Source organism: Armigeres subalbatus, chromosome 3 (genome assembly GCF_024139115.2).
Source record: "Armigeres subalbatus isolate Guangzhou_Male chromosome 3, GZ_Asu_2, whole genome shotgun sequence".
Classification (NCBI taxonomy): domain Eukaryota; kingdom Metazoa; phylum Arthropoda; class Insecta; order Diptera; family Culicidae; genus Armigeres; species Armigeres subalbatus.
Window position 1 is genome coordinate 48992205 of NC_085141.1, and position 16372 is coordinate 49008576.

At 38.6% G+C, this 16372-nt stretch overlaps 1 long non-coding RNA gene across 1 annotated transcript; it reads right to left on the reverse strand.

Moving 5' to 3' along the window:
* Positions 1-11542: 11542 nt before the first annotated feature.
* LOC134221105 (uncharacterized) lies at positions 11543-12598 on the reverse strand. Its single transcript, XR_009982212.1, has 3 exons — positions 12551-12598; positions 12122-12439; positions 11543-12035 (listed from the first exon to the last, which is right to left on the reverse strand). It is a non-coding gene; the product is annotated as an uncharacterized LOC134221105 (long non-coding RNA).
* Positions 12599-16372: the final 3774 nt, after the last annotated feature.

The window sequence follows — 16372 nt, forward strand, 5'->3', positions numbered from 1 at the left end:
CAGAGAAAGCAGTAGTAGTTTCGATCGATGGAATGTCTATTAAATCCGAACTAACATACAACGCCAAAACGGACACTTTTTTCGGATTTCCCAGCACAGGATGTAACCTCAAAATCGAAAAGAATAACCCTATGACACTAGCGACAGAAGCAGTTGTTGTAATGGTCTCTGGTATTGCTCCATTGCAACCAACAAGATGGGAAACATATGATGAAACCGATGAGCGTAGTAGAACAGTGCGAAAAAGATTCAAACAGGTATTATAAATTGTGACATAGGGTAACGGCAGGTATTCCCGGCAGGCTATTGCGCTTCGACATACCCCTCTAAAGCCGCTATTGCATCGTTAAATTCTATCTCAACTAGCTGCATCGTAAATTCTCGAGTGAGCTCACACGGTTACGGAAGACTTTTGGCAAAATAATGTTTCTATCCTTGGTTGTTGAGCCTGTGCCGGGAATTGTTCCCTGACGGGAATACCATTCGTAACCCTATAGCAGCTCATGTATCATTATTTTCTATTAAACTTACTTTAAATTGCAGGCTATTGGATACGAGTTGGCGCATAATACTCTCGGCAGTCAGGATCAGTTTGATCTTATCAAACGATCTATCAAAGCATTGAAGCTGCGTGGGTTATATCCATTAGTGTTAACCATGGATCAATGCACCACCAATGTTAAAATGGAGAAAGAAATAAAATCAACCACGGAGAAACCAACAGTTAGAATAGAAGGTACTGATATTGCTGTAATGTTTGATACTCCCCATCTACTGAAAAGCGCCCGTAATATGCTACTAAAGCATAATGCCATTTTTGCTGGTCAAATAGCATCATTCAAATGGATAAGACAACTATTTGAAATCGATCACTGTTCCATTCCCAGACTTGTACCAAAGCTCAAAGAAGAGCTTATTAACATGGCTCCATTCGCAACCATGAACGTATCGAAAGCAGCGCGAACTTTGAGTAACTCTGTTGCCAAAGGTATAGAGTTTTACGTAGAATCTAAGGAGCTTTCACAGGAGGCAAAAGGAACAGCAAGCTTTGTAGGATTTTTCGACAATTTGTTTGATTGCTTCAATTCAAAAGGATCCCAAAATGAAAGAAAGGTAAATTACAATAGTTTTGTAAGGAATTAATTCTAAATTATCGATCTGTAAAATATTCGAATGTTATCAACTATGTACAATACTATAATTTGAATACTTCCTACATTTACTCTGATTTCGCTCTAATAAACAGTATTGCGCATAAGCCCCAAAATTTTATTCCCACCTTTGGGTTTCCGCGCCGAGCACTCAGCGCCAGACTCGGCGACAAGGAGATAGTGGTCAAGTTGGTACTCCTGATGTTTTGACAACTGATTTCGATTGGTTGTGTGAGTGCACCGGTGTCAAAAAATAGAGCTTTTAGCTGAAAATTTAGTTGTCAAATGCACATTTTGACAGCAATGTAGAAGTATGAGTGAATGAAATGTGCAAATGCTCTATCGCGGAAGCAGTCGCTGAAGACAAGTGTCAATGGTTTCAGTGACGAAACGAAAAGTTTCAATGCAAAAAGCAATACAATGTTTTTATACAGGCGTATCGTAACGCGATCATGAATGATTCTTGTCATTGGGGATTTCTTTCGAAAGCTTCAAAGCAGTTGAATGATTTATATTCCACAAAAGACACTCGTTTCAACATTAAGCAGGTATTAGTCGTATACTGTGAAACGCTAAACTAACAACATGTAATTTATTTATTCAATTAAGTCTTGTTCTGATTTTAATTTCAAGACGATTCGAGACTCGAAAGAGTTGACTGCAAAACAACGTCACCCGAATTTTGTTTACGGGTTCGTCAGGAATATCAACGCCATACAATGGATATGGAACAAGTTGAACAACGAATTTGGCTACGAGAATCTTTCCACAAACCATCTTTGCCAAGATCCCAACGAAAATTTGTTCTCAGAAGTAAGGCGTCGATGCGGCCGAAATGATTCACCTAATGCTGTTCAATTTGCAACAGCATTGAAAAGTGCGACAATCGCTGCGAACGAGAAAATACAAGGAAGCAATTGTGAATCCGACAATGCCGTACCACTATGTGACTTCAATGATATGGAATTAGAAGATCTTTGGGAAATGGAGGAATACTCGCCGCATTTCAAATACAAACTACGACCACTAAAATCTGCAAATTCTAACTTCACCAACAAGGAACTCAACGGCCTTACCTATATTTTAGGAGCGGCGGCTGTTGTAAAGCTATCACACAGTAAGTGTCGACAACGTTTGACTACTGATCGATAGAATCTGGATAAAAACGATCGAGTATATTGCTTCAGCACATTAAAAAATGCCTCTTGCTATCCAAGCGCGTTATTATTCGAAATAGACTACAGGCATTTACCGCATTCAAGCAAAAATTTAGGAAATTCCTATATCAAAATCGACGCAATGATAAAACACGTCTAAAGCAATAAATTATTTACGATAATTTCTGTGATGAGATGTTTCAGAAATGCTTCGAAACGATTTTAGATAAGATTTTTAACACATTCATTCAAGGGTTTTTAAGGGAAGTAAAACTATCTCTGCGCATGAAACAAAAGGCTAAGCGTGATGGAAAGCGCAACCGAAAAGCTGTTCGTATGAATTTACCTAGATAGATGAAAGTGTAACACCTACAATTTGCACCGTCCGTTATGAAAGTCATTATAACTAGTTGGTCGTAAGAAAAAAAATCATAAATATATTGCGCTTTTTGCACTCTTTAAGAGTTTTGCGAGATTTTTTTTCTCACAGTCATCTTTTTCTCACACTCAATAAACTCGAAAAAGTTTGATTTTCCGTGTATAATATTTATGTGTGAGTGCTCAATCTGAAAACAAATAGACGTCAAATCATGGCGGGAATCGATTAAGTGTACACGCTTACATGTGGCTAACGAGTAATGGGTTATAATTGGGTAAATTTCAGTGAAAAAAAAATCGATCAACCCGAAATGAGAGTAGGTGTGAGAAAAAGAAGCGGGCAAATCACAATCTACACATAACTCTTCAAATTGGTGCAATCGGCAATACCTACAAACACTTTTCTCCATCATCACATTTTTGCTGAATCACCCTTCGCCTTTATTCACAATTCACGGTCAGGCTCACCGATCTCTTAAAATGCCACGGCATCAGCAATATTTTACACAATTTAGAAAACCTCGAGCTTTGTCGTGGTACTTGTAATTGATGATTTTTCACAGGATATACACACTTAATCGACGTTTTTCTTCTTGGTAAAATAAATTAACGAACATCCCAAGTAACACCAAGCATTACAATATTGCACATATATCAATCACAAATCGGCATGCCAAATGCTAATTGCATTAGATCTGTTTTAACGATGTGTTGTTGCATTTATTTATCAACTGTCAGACAACGATACTCTAAATCAACCGTACGAATGCATCGATGCATTACTGGAGCCTTATTTCAACATGCCAAAGTAATGAACCATTAATTCGGTCTTATAATTGCCCTTTTCCATTTTAAGTCAACTTTTAGGGCTGTGTTTTTTACATGTATATATAGCTTCATGGTTACTTGGGATGATCGTTAAAGCTTATTTTTACTGATATCTCGTTAATAAATATGACGTTTCTCAAGTTTACTGAAAATCGGCAATCAAGATTGCCATAGTGATCGGTAATTCGAAACTTTACCGAGTTTCAGCATACCCATCTGTCAAACGCAGAACTTCTAGCGTGCTCTATCTCTGTTGAAACAAAAAAGTGCGAAAAAGCAAAATCAATAGGAAAATGAATTCTTTTGGTAAGTATTTAATCTGATTTAACTTTCTCCGGACACGATACCAATCTGCTCAAAATTCACAGTAGATTTTATATTGACTACTTTTGGTACGTTTTTTCATTTCAGCCCATCTGTTTTTCACCTGAAAAAATGACGCCTAGATCTATAAAAATCGCTTCCTCCGCGTGAACATATTTAACATGATAGAAATATCTTTGGGAAAATTATGAACCAATCGAGGAACCAGTATACGTGAAAGGACCATTTCGGAAGCCCCCTGTTCCCGCCCCAGCGAGCGAATGGGAATCTAGTGTATTTTTATAGGCAAATTCGTATTTGCATTGCTTGTACCTTTTCTCATGTTTCATTCAACAATTTGTACAACAACAGAAATATGGCCTTGAATATATTTTACTTTCATATTGATTGACTTTTTTTTATTTTTGTTTTGACTCATCCTCGGACTCATCTAAAAATAAATAAAAATAATTATTTGCTGAATTTCGGCAAAGCACTTTACCCATTGACGAATACATAGACCTCAATGTCCGGTACAAAGCCATCAGAAAATCGGGCACCATGTCTTCTTCTTCATTTTGAAGAAAATACCCCTTGTGGGTGACGAATTACATAAATATTTTACGAGCGCTGACTTACCCCTCTTGACGTTTTGACAGTTTGTTTGTTTTTCTCCCTCACCTTGTGACGTCGTTTCGGTTCGTTTGTTGTTTGTTCGTTTCGTTACTCAGTTGGAGCGTGAGTTCGACCGTTTTGGTGCCATCAAAAAGATTGAATATTACAAAGGGGACACCCAGGCCTACATTCTGTACGATTCTATTGATGCTGCTACGGCTGCTGTGAAGGAAATGCGTGGATTCCCGTTAGGGGCACCGGATCGTCGTATTCGTATCGATTTTGCTGATAACGGAACAACACCATCGTTGTCAAAGCGCAGTGGAGGTTTTGAGGAAGGCGGTGAGTATCGGCCCCGACTACGAATATCCGGAAGGTGGTGCATCATACGAGGAAAATTCATTGTACGGCTATGGTGGAAGACCGTTCCGCGGCAGAGGAGGATTCCGCGGGCGTGGTGGTTTCCGTGGCAGTTTTCATAGGATGGCCCACCGCACCACGGGGACAATGATGAATGGCGTCGATCAGGAGCCGATGGCGAATATGATTCACGCCGTCGTTCTGGATCACGTGAACCAGGAATCGATAGAGCTCGCTCCCGTTCACCGAGGCGACGCAGTCCGGCTGATTCGTCTTCTCATAGGAATGGCATGTTATCGAATGCAAGAACGTTACCAGAAGTGGCACGGAAATCTACCACATTCTGGCAAGGGGCGCTGATTTTGAAGAGTTCACTATTCCCCGCCAAGTTGCACCTAACGGACGGAAACAACGAAATAGTGGACAGCCTGATGAAGGACGAGGAAGGTAAACACCACCTTCGTGTTACTCAGCGACTAGGCCTCGATCAACCCAAGTTGGAAGATGTGCAGTAGCGCATATCGACGTCATCGTCGCACGCAATCTTCCTCGGCCTTCCGGGATCGACGTCATCGGTAGCATCGTCGGATGATGCCAGCGTTCAGACGCGTCCACTGCGTAATCTCGTGTCCTACCTGAAGCAGAAAGAAGCGGCCGGCGTTATATCCTTACTCAATATGGAAACGGAAGTAACTGATGAGCTCTACTCATTCCCGCCATGCGATTTTTCGACAGAATTGTTGAAACGAACATGTCACAACCTCACCGAGGAGGGACTGAAGGAAGACCATCTGGTAATCGTGTGGTCCGAGGAGGAACAATCCTCTGAAGTGCCTTCTTTCTGGAATTGCAGCAACTAGTCCATATTGGCACAGCATACAACATGGCTGGTCTAAAAATTTGTTTGTAAATAAGTAAAATAATAAGTAAATAAATGTAAATAAGTACAATAAAAAAAGTAAAAAAGTCGGCTGGTTAGTTGATTAATTGTTTTGTTGGTTGCTTGGTTGATTGGTTAATAAGTTGATTGGTAGCTTGCTTGAATGGTTGGTTGTTTGATTAGTTAGTTGATTGATTCGTTGGTTATTTGGTTAGTTGGTTGCTGCTTGATTTGTTAGTAGGAAGAATGGTTGATTGGTTGGTTTCTTTTTTTGTTTATTGATTACTTGATTGGTTGGTAATTTGGTTGATTGGTTGCTTGACTGATTGATTGATTGGTTGGTCGGCTCGTTAGTTTATATGTTGATTTGTTGGTTGCTTGAATGGTTGATTAGTTGGTTGGTTGAATGATTGCTTGGTTGATTGGTAGCTTGCTTGAATGGTGGGTTGCTTGGTTGATTGGTAGTTTGCTTGAATGGTTGGTTATTTGATTGATTGCTGCTTGATTTGTTAGATGGTAGAATAATTGATTGGTTGGTTGATTGCTTGCTTGATTGGTTGGTCGGCTGGTTAGTTGACATGTTGTTTTGTTGGTTGCTTGGTTGGTTGATTAGTTGATTCGTTGCTTGATTGATTGGTAGCTTACTTGAATTGCTGATTGCTGGATTAGTTGGTTGGTTATTTGGTTGATGGGTTGCTTTACCGTTTGATTGAATGGTTGGTCGGCTGGTTGGTTGATTAGTTGTTTTGTTGGTTTCTTGATTGGTTGATTAGTCGATTGATTGATTGATTAGTTGATTGGTTGGTTGTTGCTTGATTTGTTAGTAGGTAGAATTGTTGATTAGTTAGTTCCTTGATAGTTGCTTGTTTGGTTGCTTCATTGTTTGTTGGTTGATTGATTGGTTATTTAGTTGATTGGTTGCTTGATTGGTTGGTTGGTTGATTGTTGGTTGGTAGAATGATTAATTGGTTGGTTGCTGCTTGATTTGTTAGTTGGTAGAACTGTTGAATGGTTGGTTGCTTCATAGTTGGTTGGTTGCTTGATTGGTTGGTTATTTGGTTGATTGGTTGTTTGACTGGTTGATTGATTGGTTGGTCGGCTGGTTAGTTGATTAGTTGTTTTGCTGGTTGCTTAAATGGCTGATTAGTTGGTTGCTTGATTGGTTGATTGGTGGCTTGCTTGATTGGTTGGTTGCTGGAATCGTTGACTAGTTAATTATTCAGTTGATTGGTTGCTTGATTGGTTGATTGATTAGTTGATTGGTTGATTTGTTGGTTGGTTGATTGTTGGTCGGTTGCTTGATGAGTTGATTAGTTGTTTTGTTGATTGCTTGATTGGTAGATTAGTTGGTTGGTTGCCTGATTATGGGTTGGTTGCTTGATTTGTTAGTTGGTAGAATGATTGATTGATTGTTTGGTTGCTGCTTGATTTGTTAGTTGGTAGAACTATTGAATGGTTTATAGTTGGTTGGTTGCTTAATTGGTTGCTTCATTGTTGGTTGGTTGCTTGACTGGTTGATTGATTGTTGGTCGGCTGGTTAGTTGATTAGTTGTTTTGTTGGTTTCTTAGTTGATTGGTTAATAAGTTGATTGCTAGGTTGCTTGATTGGTTAGTTAATTGGTTGATGGGTTGGTTGGTTGCTGCTTGATTTGTTAGTTGGTAGAATGGTTGATTGGATGGTTGCTTCATTGTTGGTTGATTGATTGATTGGTTGGTAATTTGGTTGATTGGTTGATTGTTTGGTTGCTTGATTGGCTGGTCGGCTGGTTAGTTGATATGTTGTTTTGTTCGTTGCTTGGTTGGTTGATTAGTTGATTCGTTGCTTGATTGATTGGTAGCTTGCTTGAATGGCTGATTGCTGGATTAGCCAATCAAGCAACCAATCAACTAAATAACCAACCAAGCAACCAACAAACAATGAAGCAACCAACCAACCAATTAAGCAACCAGCCAACTATCAAGGAACCAACTAATCAACAGTTCTACCAACTAACTAATCAAGCATAACCAACCAATCAATCAATCAATCAACTAATCAACCAATCAAGAAACCAAAAAAAAACAACTAATCAACCAATTGATTGTTGGTTGGTTGCCAATCCAACCAACCAATCAGGTTATTTGATTGATTGATTGCTTGCCTGGTTGATTGATTGGTTGGTCGGCTGGTTAGTTGATATGTCGTTTTGTGGGTTGCTTGGTTGGTTGATTAGAAACGGAGTCGTTGCTTGATTGATTGGTAGCTTGCTTGTATGGCTGATTGCTGGATTAGCCAATCAAGCAACCAATCAACTAAATAACCAACCAAGCAACCAACAAACAATGAAGCAACCAACCAACCAATTAAGCAACCAGCCAACTATCAAGGAACCAACTAATCAACAGTTCTACCAACTAACAAATCAAGCAACAACCAACCAATCAATCAATCAATCAACTAATCAACCAATCAAGAAACCAAAAAACAACTAATCAACCAATCAGCCGACCAACCATTCAATCAAACGGTAAAGCAACCCATCAACCAAATAACCAACCAATTAAGCTACCAACCAACTAATCCAGCTATCAGCCATTCAGGCAAGCTACCAATCAATCAAGCAACGAATCAACTAATCAACCAGCCAAGCAACCATTGAAGCAACCAACAAAACAACATATCAACTAACGAGCCGACCAGCCAATCAACCAGTAAAGCAACCAATCAACCAAATTACCAACCAATCAATCAATCAACCAACAATGAAGCAACCAACCAATCAATCATTCTTCATACTAACAAATCAAGCAGCAACCAGCTAATCAAATTACCAACGAATCAATCTAACTAACTAATCAAACAACCAACCATTCAAGCAAGCTACCAATCAACTTATTAACCAATCAACCAAGCAACCAACAAAACAACTAATCAACTAATCAACCAGTCAAGCAACCAACCAACAATTCAAGCAAGCTACCAATCAACCAAGCAATCAAACAACCAACCAGCTAATCAACCAATCAAGCAACCAATCAATAACCAATCAAACAACCAACCAATCCAGCAATCAACTTATTAACCAATCAAGCAGCAGCCAACAAAACAACTAATCAACTAACCAGCCTACTAACCAATCAATCAACCTGTCAAGCAACCAACCAATCAACCATACTACCAACTAACAAATCAAGCAGCAATCAACCAAATAATCAACTAAGCAATCAAGCAACAATCCAACTAATCAAGCAACCAACCAACTAATTAACCAATCAACTAAACAACTTATCAATTAACGAGACGACCAACCAATCAACAAAATAACCATAACCAATCAATCAAGTAAAGGAACCAATCAACCAAATAAGTAACCAACCATCAATCAATTAACTAATGCAGCAACCAACCAATCCAGCAACCAACCAATCAAGCAAGCTACCAATCAAACAACTAACTAATCAACCAACAAGCTAATCAACCAAACAAGCAACCAACCAATCAACCATTCAAGCATCCAACAAAACAACTAATCAACTAACCAGCTGACCAACCAATCAATCAATCAGTCAAGCAACCAATCAAACAAATAACCTACCAATCAATCAATTAGGCAACTAATTAGCCAATTAAGCAAATAACAATTCAACCAACTATCAAATCAAGCAACCAACCAACCCAACCAACCGGTCAACCAATTAAGCAACCAAATAACCAACCAATCAATCAACTAACAAATCAAGCAACCAACAAGCTAATCAACCAAATAAGCAACCAACCAATCAACCATTCAAGCAACCAACAAAACAACTAACCAACTAGCCAGCCGACCAACCATTCAATCAACCAGTAGAGCAAACAATCAATTAATCCAGCAATCAGCCATTCAGGCAAGCTACCAATCAACCAAACAACCAACTAATAATCAACCAAGCAACCAACAAAACAACATATGAACTAACCAGCCGACCAACCAATCAAGCAACTAATCGATCAACCAGTCAAGCAACCAATGAACCAAATAACCTTATTAGTTGGTAAGATTGAGAACCAATCAACAATCAAGCAACCAAATAACCAAACAACCATTCTACCACCTAACAAATCAAGCAGCAACCAATCAGCCGATCAACCAAATAACCAACCAATCAATCAACCAACCAAACAACCAATCAATTATTCAACCAACGAACTAATCAAGCAAGCAACAAACAGTCGAGTACGAGACACTGAATACGACCACACAGCTGTGGTCGAAATACGTATCTGCGTCATAATCTCGGCTTAGACGGTTGAACAAAACAGTATCAACTAACCAGCCGACCAACCAATCAATCAACCAGTCAAGCAACCAATCAATCATATAACCTGATTGGTTGGTTGGATTGGCAACCAACCAACAATCAAGCAACCAACCAATCAACCATTCTTCCAACTAACAAATCAAGCTGCAACCAACCAACCAAATAACCAACGAATCAAGCAACCAACCATTCAAGCAAGCTACCAATCAACTATTAACTAATCAACAAAGCAACCAACAAAACAAATAATCAACTAACCAGCCGACTAACCAATCAATCAACCTGTCAAGCAACCAACCAATCAATCATACCATACTACCAACTAACAAATCAAGCAGCAGCCAACCAAATAATCAACCAACCAGTCAAACAAGCTACCAATCTACCAAGCAATCAAGCTACCAATCAAGCAACCAACCAACTAATTAACCAAGCAATCAACAAAACAACTTATCAACTAACCAGCCGACCAACTAATCAACCAATCAACTAAATAACCACAACCAAACAGTCACCCAGTAAACCAACCACTCAACCACTCAAGCAACCAACCATTCAACCATTCAAACAAGCTACCATACCAATCAATCAATCAAACAAGCAATCAACCAATCAAGCAACTTAGCCACTTAGTCGTTTGATGTAACAATATGGATCTTCGGGCCTCTCAACAAAAGTTCGTTTTGAAGTGATCTTAAAATAGGTATGTATTCGTAATCATTACGGTAATTTATTACACATTACGGTAGTGTGGGCAGCAATGCGAGTCACCAAATTATGCAAATGTATCTCCGTAAATATAATCAATGATTCATATTGAATAAATGTCATCGTGTATTTTACGCGACAATATTATTTAATGTACCGATCTCCGTCTCACTGAACATATTCATCTCATCGCGGAACAAATAAATACGTCACCAATTTCGTCGCTTCTTTTTGTAAACATGTGGTCGAGTCAAGTACGAGACACTGAAGACGACCACACAGTTGTGGTCGAAACACGTATCTGCAAAGATATCGAAAATTAATTGGTGGAATTGAATGGAGAGTACTTAATTCGTCTTAGACGGTTGAATACATTCCACTAAAAGAGCTAAATATATTTTTCATAAAAATGAGGTTCTTGTTATTTTAATTCATTTGGGATAATATTAAAGTCAAGTAAAAAATTACTTTAACTTGCAATTTATTTATGTTCATATATGTTTAAAAACATTACATTCATATTGAATACATAAATTACTGGGGCCTGCCCTCTATAAATAACGAACCAAATCCCATTTTTGGAATAGGAATGTTACCGAATATACGCCGAAAAAACCTTTCGAAGTTCATTAACTTTCCTTATGAAATTTCGCCACAAGAAAATTGATTGAAAACCATAAGGTTGCTTATGGAACTGAATGAATTATGCGCATAATGAAGCATATGTTTTTCTTAAGGTTGCTCTTGAATTTTCATTGATCAACCTTATGAAATTCAAAAGTCTGATTTATGAAATACTTATTTAATAAGTATGAAAATATTTTAGAAATTTGTTATTTAACAATTAAATTCAAAACGAAAGAATGATATAGTTTGTTTTCAATAATAATATCTTTATTTGAACAATTTATAGCACGAAGAAGAATCACTTGCTGATAACTGAGTAATTTTGTGTTACGTTAAATATCGTTTCAGGAAAAGTTCTGAAATAGAAGTGTTGTATTTAAACCTACACTGCCGCTAACCGCAAGTCAGACTTATCTGTATATGGATACCGTATCCAGGTTAGCCTGGTTTTCGGTTAGCGGCAGTACACTACTACACCTGGATGAAACTATATCTCTATCAGCTGAGTTGAGTCATGTGCAATGGCTTGCTGCCAAGCTACGATCGTATAAGCTGCCTCTGTAGTCACAACCTAATATCTGCGATAAATATTGGCCCAGCAGATCTCATCTCATATCCGCAGTTCTGAAGAGCTTATTCACTAAATCCGAGTTTGTCGTCCGTGTCGAGTTGCCGCAAGTTATCGCAAGCTATACTCCCAAGGAGTAATGTCGAAATTCAAGCTCAAAAGAAGAAATACTGTAGCATCTGAAAGAGCAAAGACATCGTGTGTTAATCATGTCATTTAGAAGACGTTTGGCATTTAGAAAGTCTTCCGAGTGAAAGTATGTTACCTAGCAACGTCCTCACGGTTACTGGTTGGTAGCCAGTGTCATTCCTAACTTTTACGATCTTCGATGGGGCATACAAAACGACATCCGGTTCACAATAATCTTCTTTTGGAACAGACAGTTGCCATCGAGATGCAATAGCGATGAGCTGCCGTCATAAATATTTGTCGAGACGCTAGTTACCCGATTATGGCTCACAGAACAATACATTTGCACCACAGGCCGTCCTTCACAAGCTGTCAAGAATTTTAGCAGCTGAATATTCCATCTTCCAGAAAAGTTCTCAGTTTAGAATCCCCAAGTAGTATATATGTAATTTGACTGAAATAGAAAAGAAACATTTTTTTAGTACGTTTCAATAATACAGTTATTGATGCAGTATTATGTGTATCATGTACATCATATATCATCAATACATCACTCAGTGCTTACCTAATTGATTTCCCGTTCAATTATGTTAACGACCGAGTTGCTGTTGATATTGTTCGATGTTCGACGACGATTAGCTTTAGCTTTTCTGCAGTTTCGAACGGTATGGTGAGCAGCGATTTCTTCAGCTGATTGATATCTTTTCTAGAAGGAAAGAGAAAGTTGTAGCTTGTTATAAGTACATATACATTAAACATTCGTTAGAATCTCACCTCTTAGCGTCTTCCTTTTCTTCACGCACTCACAGGATTATCGAGTGCAGGCGCTATCGGGACATACAACAGATGAAACTTTTACAAACGCAACGGCATTCGGAGTGGAAGTGACAAGTGAGCTCACTAGGAACAACGATTTCCTCCATTTCCTCTGATATCTCCACAGATATAAAAACTTGCTTAGGCATTGTCAGTCTGGATAATTGTGTTCCGAATTCCTGAGTCAGCGACCACTATATCAAGGAGGACGTTGAGGGCTTTCCGTGCAAGGAAAAGATCCAAGTCTGTCCAAGGGATATCGTTCTTTCTGATGATATCATCGATGTGGATTATTATCGGCGGTTTAGTTCCATTTCCTTCTGCTACATACGATGGATTCAGATACATATGATGATACTCGTCTCGATTCATTGAATCAGAAACAGGAGGTAAACAAAAATGGAAATGACAACTGTTGTCAAACTGACGTGATTTGAATTGAGGGGCTTCTCAATGGTCGAGTGATTGTAATAATTGTAATCCGTCACTCCCCAGGGGTATATAGTGGTGCCCGAAAATATGGCCACCACTCCGTCTATGTATTCGTCAATGCTTTACCGATCAATTCGGCAACCCACTACCGAGCGGCACGGTAAATTTTGACAGCTGGATGGTATCGAACATTTTACGACCAATCGGTAATTTGAACTTCCACCGAGATTTTTACCGAGATATCAGCTGTTGGATTCTCGGCAATTTATTTTGCCGGCCTCGGCGAAAAAAAATAAGTGTGTACATTTTCCGATACACCCACATCCTCCTGATTGTGGAATATGCGTCGAGTAGTCAACAAAAATAATTCCACTTCTTTGCAACCATAATTTATTGTCAAACAACAAACACCGGTGCAATTGAAATCACAATGATGATTTTTACAGAAAACACTCTAGCTTAATTCATAGTACGGGAACCTCCAGTATAATTGAACGGTTGCGGCAACACATCACTTTCACAATCAGTTCTATCGGTTCTGTCGACTGTGCTGTTCCCCACTTCAATTAGCAGTCTCTGTTGCATTCCAGATTTTTGTGCATCAAGAGTGAAAGAGTTACTTGCCGAAGACGCTGTTATTTCCGAAAATGGTAACGATTATTTACAATGTTACAAAATGCAAAATCTCATTCAACTTACCTTTTCTTGCTTTTCGAATATATTCACAAAAATCGATTCTGTAATCCATAATCCTAGCTCCTGGAAGTTGAGATATCCGCTGAGTAGACGATTAACTTTTTCGTCGGAACACTGTCCGGAAAATGGAAATAAGATCCCTAAAAAGGCAAATGATCGACTATGTCGCGGCCCAAACAACATCCAATTGTTAAACAACAAATGAGTGTGTGTGCGTAACAGCAATAAGTTGACAGATAAAAAGGTGTAGTTTTCCAAAATGTCTTATTTGTTTTTGGAATAAAATATAATTGTTGCATTGCGCATTTCTGTATTACTTTCTATTTATTTTTGAATCTAATATTGCTAGGCGATAGCATAAAAGCAGTGTTACATGACACGGTTGTTGTTTTGTGTTAAATTACTCGTTATTTTAAGTATCGCACATTGAATATTTTTTCATCATACCAATTAGGTTCTTTTAACGAAATCGTCTTGATATGCATATCTTTTTTAGGTGGTCAAGCGGCAAACAGATAGCGCTAGTGTTCTAACGTATATGAATTTGAATTAATTACAATGATTTTAAGTAAATTTGTTCCAAACACGTCTGTTTCTCTGTGATTGAAGCTTAATAAAGCAAATACAGAAGTTTTTTTTATAAACTTACGAGTAAGTTGAAAGGAATGTTGGATTGCGAATGCGACAGAGAGCGAAGCGATCAGCAACGGCGTAGTATCCCAAAATTTGGAAAACTAAATGTCGTGTAAATTTCACTGCGTTATATTATATTTAAGATATTGGGTCTGCTCGGGAGTGAAACTCAAGTATCCGAGGTCGGTCAGACTGCTAGCTCAAGCAATCAGCGTGGAAAGCTGGTCCTAATGGAATTCAAATCGGTTCCAAGCTTTATCGTCAATTTGAATGAAAATTGAAATGAACTCTACAGCTACCCGTTCCAGATCCAATTCAGGTGTTGTTGTTAATCTGTTAATTTTCGGGTCGTGGGACATGCAGTCTAAAGGAAAAAAAAACATTAAAAAGCGTAAGCGCAGGAAGCTTTTCTGGTAATGGCTTACGAGCTAGTTCTGAGTTTGCAGCGACGGTGAGGGAGGGTGGTTTTGGAAACGACTAAGTGACGGTCTTCTGACAAGGTTGGGAAAAAATTCACCGGGATTGGCTTGCGGTCAGTTTTGTTGAAAATTTGATGGATGTTGAGGGATGTTCACTCTGAAGTAGTAGAATTTATTTTCGTAGCCAAAATATTGCAGAAACATTAAGTTGTACAGTGATCGTTCGCTAATTGGGGCACGACCTCACCCCAACTAGCGAATGCCGTTCGCTAATTGGGGCGGTTTGACAAGCGTCAATGTTGTTTACTTTTTGCATTGAACAAAAGAAAATTTTACGCGCCAGGAAATATCGATCCCGCCAAACACGGAAACAAAACTTCAACGCGTTTTTGACATCACATTCTGACGTTTAGCTGCTTTTTAATTGGGTTTCGCCCCAATTAGCGAACCCCCAACTAAAAAGCGCCCCAACTAGAAAAACCCCAATTAGCGAACGTTCACTGTATTAACTTACGGCTATGTCGAGATATCGTTCTCTATCTACTTGCTGCAATTTACCATCTTTAAGAGCGATTTGTCGGCAGTTTCCGAGATGTCGGATGGCAATCAGACAACAATAAATTGGAATACATTAAGCGTTTGGATATCCCCGAAAACGAAAACTTGATGCGTAGCATCAGCTTGAGGATTGTTTAATTTGTTCTAATGGCGGTAAATAAACAATTTGAAAAATGTTGCTTAGATACCATAGAGCGTCGCAATCAGTTGAGCGTCGGAAGCAGTTACTGTTAAAATTATTTATAGCAACCGCCATTATGGCTAGCGTGGAAAGCTGGATAGTAACATAACTTAACCGCCCTTTCCACATATTGTAAATTGGTGAAATACCATTTATCGTATTGTCGAAACAATCTGGGGTAGTGTAGACGTATTGTTGCTATAGATGATTCGTACTGTTGTACAAGTATTGTTTGGAATGGTTTTGAATTATTTAAGAGACAGTAATGTAATAGTCCAGAACTATGCGGGAAATGTTACTTAAATCCTTTAAAAAAATTAAGCGAGATTTGTCCGTGCACGGAAGAAATAAACTACCCAATAGTGAGTTTAATTCACCCAACCTCGAACATCCGTACGGGAAGCCAAAATTGAGTAAGTAGAGTCGAAGTAGTTTGCCTTTACTCCCATGTTAAAAAAGTACCCAACGGAAAATTTATTGACCCAAGTTTAAGTTTAATTCACTCAATTTCGACCTCAGCTAATAAAACTCAAAATTGGCTTCCCGTATTGAACTGGCGTCGTTGGATTGTTTGGCTCTTTTGTTTTTGACAACAAAAGAAAGAGTGGATGAAAGAGAAGAGAAAAAATAACTCAAAAGTAAGTTTAAAAAT